This window comes from Mytilus edulis, chromosome 14, assembly GCF_963676685.1.
Source record: "Mytilus edulis chromosome 14, xbMytEdul2.2, whole genome shotgun sequence".
NCBI classification, from domain to species: Eukaryota; Metazoa; Mollusca; class Bivalvia; order Mytilida; family Mytilidae; genus Mytilus; species Mytilus edulis.
Genome location: NC_092357.1, coordinates 67405170 through 67411712, shown reverse-complemented (window position 1 = coordinate 67411712; position 6543 = coordinate 67405170).

Below are 6543 nucleotides of genomic sequence, written 5' to 3'. Positions count from 1 at the left end.
CATCCAAAACAACTTGTGTTCTGTCTGTATACACAGCTACTTTTGCATAGGTACTATTTCTGTACTAAAAATATGTAGTACTGGAAATTTACTTTTTATATTTAGTACTATTTCTTTACATTAAAATAATTGTAATATTTAGGTACTTGTATTTTACATTACTATATTTGAACTAAATATTTTGGTACAGAAATAATACAATATTCCATGTTTGAAAATGATAATTTTAAGAGATTTGAAATAGAAAAACTTTCAAGGTGCTGAAAATGAAACGGTAGTAACCAAAAATCTGTAGTACCTAAATTTCAAGTACAAATTAAGTACTGTAAAATACAGGTACCTAAATATTACAATAATTTTAAAGTAACAAAATAATACTAAATATTAAAAGAAAATTTCCTGTACTACATATTTTTAGTACAGAAATAGAACCTATGCAAAAGTAGCTGTGTAGGTATATTTTGTTGGATCATGTCTACCTCCTCATATGTTATCTTAGATGGTTTTCTTAAACTGTTTTTTAAGCTGTCGTGATATACATATAAATGCAAGTAAACAACAATAAAAAGTGAAAATATAATTTTAAATTGTTTAATAATTTCGTCATATACTATCATTTTAGGTTTCATCTGTTAGTATTAGTAAAAAAAAATGAAACAATATTATTATTGTTTCTGAATGATGAAACGAGAGTAAATTCCTCTAATTTATTACCAAAATAACCTAAAGAATTGTTTTTAAATAAGTCCAGTAGTAGACCTCTACAACATCTGTCGACACCTACAGTTTAGAACGACTACGACAGGTAAAATGTAAAGGGTCGTCTAAAAAAAAAAATGAGATCATTATTGATTTTATTGCTTTCAATCATTGACAATGACAAAACTTTCCTACAGAGTCCAATTTTTTTTTTAATTTATTATAAAGAAAATGATAGACTTTAAGTCACATTTCATCTTTTAGACGTTTAGCTTCTAGCTGTCCTGGTTGCATTTGGAAAACAAAAAGAACAAATCATGTTTTATTGTAGTTGATATTTAATTAAACAATGATTATGTCGGTTGACAAGGGCGGCACATGTCTGTTAGTTTTGGCCTTGGATGCCTCCATAATGTACTCAATACTTTGTATCATTTCAATTCACCAATTTTGTGTTCCACTTGAATTCTGTATTCACCAATCACTGCTTAATTGTTGTAACATTGAAAAGAGGGGTCAATTAAATTTTTTTTCAAAATTCATCAAGGATACCTCAAACAAGATTTATTGAAGCGGAGAAGACCGTCGTTGTTAAAAAAAAAGAAGTAATATTTCCTTTCGACCTAAAAGATCAAGATGTAATTATGTAAAAATCGAATATGTACATCAACTAAGGTAAAGATCGGTGGAAAAACACAAAGTTGGCCGTGTTTACAAGTGTGATACGGACGGACGGTCAAGTATTCTTTTTCAATTTTGAAAAAAAATCATTAAAGCTTTTACACCAACAAATTAAATCGTTATTGGCATGTGGCAAATATTTGGCGAAAGACTCACATAATCACAAACGTGAAGAGAAAATGGGTTAGGATTCTGAATGATTGGAATATTTTTTTAATCAATTCAACATGAAATGTCGTCAGATACATACGAAATAAGAATATATGACAGAGACATATGTATGGTGGACGGATGCAGACGTTTCCCCTTTTCGTGTTTTCGGGGAAATTCAGAAATCGAGAAATTGAGAAATCGGGAAATCGAGAAATCAAGAAATTGGGAAATCGAGAAATCAAGAAATTGGGAAATCGAGAAATAGAGAAAGCAAAAACGCAAAATCGAGAATTCATTTCGCGTTTTCGCGTTTTCGTGTTTACTCTTTCGTGTTTTGGCGTTTTTGCTTTCTGGATTTCTGGATTTCTCGATTTCCCGATCTTATATATTTCCCAATTTCTCGATTTCCCTATTGCTCGATTTCCCGATTTCCCGATTTCTCAATTTCTCGATTTTGCTTTCTCGATTTATCGAATTCCCAATTTCGCGTTTGCAAAATGAAAGGAGAAGTCCCGAAAACTCGAAAAGGCGAAATAAATGGCCGCATCCGACCACAATACATATATTTATTTATTTATTTGGTTGATATATATATTCTTAAACTATATAGTCAAAACAGTATAAAACCGCCAATCCAATATGTTACATAATGATAATCATGATGGTTTTTGTCTTTGAGACGACCCATCAATTTTACCTGTAAACTGTACGTGTCATTAGTCGGTGTCGAGAGATGTTGAAAAGGTCTAATTATCGACATCAATATATCAAAAAATCACATCCAGTTAGGTGCACTCGAAACAACAGTGTTAGCTATTAACTACAACTGAGATGTATTATCATCACATGTCACTGGACGAAACCAAAACAAACAATTACTCAGTCTATAATTGTATCATATGTGGAAAAGGATCTGCTTACCCTCCATGAGCACATGTGAACATCCCCGGTTTTAAGTGAAGTTTGTTTTGCTCAGTCTTTATTTTTCTATGTTGTGTTTTGTAAACTGTTGTTGTATTTTAGGATTTTACGTTTTTTTGCCATGGCGTTGTTAGATGATTTTCGACTTATGGGTTTAAATGTCCTTTTGGATCACATGAGTCTGTAACAGTAAATTGCACGTGACTAATAAAATAAGATTGTACCGTTATATATATATACGACTGAGAATAGAGTATTCTCTTTAACTGATCTTACAAAGCTGCATTGAACCTGTAGTGTATTTGTGAAGACAAATATCATAAACTGAGAATATTTAAGAAAACAACGTTTACAAAAAAAGTGAAATAAAAAAATACAGTTCCTTAACAAATGGCAAAATCAAATCATAAACACATCAAACGAATGGAAAACAACTGTAATATGCCTGAATTGGTACAGGCATTTCTTAATGTAGAAAATAGTAAATTAAACCTGTTTTCAAACCTCTCACTTGACTATGACAGTCGCATAAAATTCCAAAATATCTTGAATACCGAATGAGTTGGGAAATGTATTTTCCATATGCAGGTTAAACTGGTATATTTCTACCACAGGTGGAAATGTATAATTTAAAATTAGAATCGTCGCGTTTGTCATAAATTCTGGTACTGAGATGACCACTTATGTCAAATTCGAGGTAATAGTCTAAATACGAGGCAAGGAAGGCGTATTTGTTGTTTCTTTAATTTCTAGTCTGTAGGATATATTAATGGTACCCAATCTGAAAAGTTTGGATTGTTAATGGAAAGAACATCATCAATATATATGAATGTGAAATTAAATAATCTGGCTTCTTTAATCTTCTTGTTTTGACAAGCGTCTGAAGGAACTCCTACTCATATGAAAATAAGAATAGGTTGGTCAGGAGAGGCACACAGTTTGTTCCCAAAGTAACGCCGACAATTTGTTAAGAAATTCTACCTCCTATAACAAATATGTTATCCATTAAAAAAAAACTCCAGCATACTGATCACTTGTTCCTCTGTGCAGCATGTTTTATCTTTTTGTTCACTATTAATTTAATATGCCGTATGGTATACACTCGTAATAGTATGATTTACATACAAAGACAATAAAATTTGAAGCTTTGTCCGCTTTGAACGACAAGGTTCACTCTTAGAAATACGTCAATTTGATTTCAACTTTATCATAATGGAATCTTTTTGAAGAAAAAAAAACGTAATGCTTGGTAAAACAAATTACTTATTCCAGTACATTATATGTTGTCAATATATGTTTTTTTGGTTTTTCGGTTTTTAGGAACTCAAAGCTTGAAGAAAAAAAAACCTACGTTTTTCTTCAATGGAAGTATTACATTACTTAGTTTGTCAAAAAAAAACAATGTTTGTCTATTATATAATTCAAGATAATAGGCAAAACCACTCACATTCGTTTTTATTGACAATACATAAAGGCAACAGTAGTGTACCGCTATTCAGTAGTCATAATTCGATTAAGCGAAAACAAATCCGGGTGATAACTCATATCAGGATCCAGTCGGTGGTTTTGGTCATGTAATATAAAAGAGAAGATGTGGTATGATTGCTAATGAGACAACTATCCACAAAAGACAAAAATGACACAGACATTAACAACTATAGGTTACATTTTTGTAAATCTTTTATCGCTTATCAGTCTTGTTTTTTTCTCAGTTTCTGTCTATCTATTTCAGCTTTTAAGTAAAAATGCAGAAATGCTAAAATAAGTCTAAAATATGATTTAAGGTGGTATGGAAGTATAAATTAAAAATGAAAGAATTTGTTCATACTATGCCAAAAAGTAGTTTATATTGATATATGTTCAAACATATAATAAAAATGATAGGCCGCCGAATATTTTCTCAGGCTACAGGTTGTAACAAAATGACCTATTTTGTATGGATTATACAAGAAAAAAACATCATTATATGATTAGAAGAAAAACTAAATGATAGAATTGTCAAACAAAATACGAAAAGATAGCTTTTAGAAAATGCTTTGAGAATATCAAAAGAAAAGATAGGTTTATCGTACGTTTTTTCCGGCTAAAATACAAAATTGCAAAATTCCATGTAGATTCCTTCAGAAAATGTACTATTTCAGAGTTACCTCCCCTTCAACTGCCAATTTAAAACATTAAAAATTAAGCAAATATATTCTACACTTATAAATAAATGATATTTATAAGTTAACATTTATTTATAAGTTAAAATCTTATAAAATTGTTCTTCAAAATGAAAATTAACATTACTTATCTGTATTCCTGCGTCACATTTCGATTACTGATTGAAAATCTGGACCTTAGGTTCTCTGTTTTTTAGAACCCAAGATTGCGAAAGTCACACATACTACCTTAAGGGCACAATAAACATATCAATTAATGGAAAATCGCAATATTAAAGACACTAACAACTGTCAATAAACTCATTATAGATTTAAGGATTAAAATTTTATATTTGCGCCAGTTGCGCGTTTCGTCTACAAAAGACTCATCAGTGACGCTTGAATCAAAAAATGTTAAAAAGGCCAAATAAAGTACGAAGTTGAGGAGCATTGAGGACCAAAATTTTTTTTTAAGTTTTGACAAATAGAGCTAAAGAAGTCTATTCCTGAGGTAGAAAAGCCCTAATTTTTGAAAAAATCAAAGCTTTGTAAACAGTTAATTTATAATTATGACCATGATAATTCATGTCAAAACACAAGTGCTGACTATTGGGCTGGTGATACCCTCGGGGAATAAAACTCCACCAGCAGTGGCATCGACCAAGTGGTTGTAAATAAACTCATTGTAGATATCATGATTGAAATTTTATATGTGCGCCAGACGCGCAATTTGTCTTCAAAAGACTCATCAGTGTCGCTCGTATAAAAAAATGTTAAAAAGGCCAAATGAAGTACGAAGTTGAAGAGCATTGAGAATCAACAATTCCTAAAAGTTTTGCCAAATACAGCTTAGGTAATCTATTGTTGTCCCCGCAGATAAAGCCCCAAACAACCTCGTTTTTGTGTGTAAAACTCATTACATTAACTGCTTGATAAACGAATTAGGTATTGACAATTCACTTGGAAACTCAACATATACCCTCACGACACTTACCAAAGAGGAAATCCTGGATAATCATAGGTCTGTTCTGTATTCCTTTGGAATTTCAACCAAAGATGAATAACTGGATCTTCCATCACTGTATTGGATACCTAAACTACATAAGTGTCCTTACAAACAATGGTATATTGCTGGGTCTTCCAAGTGCTCCACAAAACCTCTTTCTAAATTATTAACATCTATTTTATCACCAATCAAAGACGGGCTTCAAAGTTATTGTGAAACTGCCTATTCTAGAGGGGACGTGAATCAGATGTGGATACATAAAAATTCCAAAGATCTTTTAGAGTACATACAATCTAACTCTCTTTCATCTTGTAACAGTATTAAAACATTTGACTCTACTACTTCTACTCTTTACACAAGTATTCCACATTCCAAACTAAGAGACAAATTGAAAGAGTTGGTATTACTTTGCTTCATAAAAAAGAATGGCCAACGTAGATACAAGTATCTTGTCTTAGGGAGGGATAAATCATACTTTGTAAAGGGTCACTCTGATTCAAACAAAAAATTCTCTGAAACTGATATTATCAAGATGCTTGATTTCTTGATTGACAACATATTTGTTACGTTCGGAGGACGTGTTTTTCAACAGACTGTCGGCATTCAAATGGGAACAAACTGTGCCCCTCTACTTGCCGACTTGTTTTTTTTTATTATGAGGCTGTCTTCATGCAGGAACTTCTTAGGAAGAAAGATAAGAAGTTAGCAATATCCTTTAACTCTACTTTCCGCTATATAGATGATGTTGTTTCACTGAATAATTCAAAATTTGGTGACTATGTGGAACGCATCTATCCCATCGAGCTAGAGATAAAGGATACTACATATACAGTTAAGTCGGCCTCATATCTTGACTTACATCTAGAAATTGACAATTAAGGTCGGTTGAAAACAAAACTTTACGACAAAAGAGATGATTTCAGCTTTCCAATTGTGAACTTT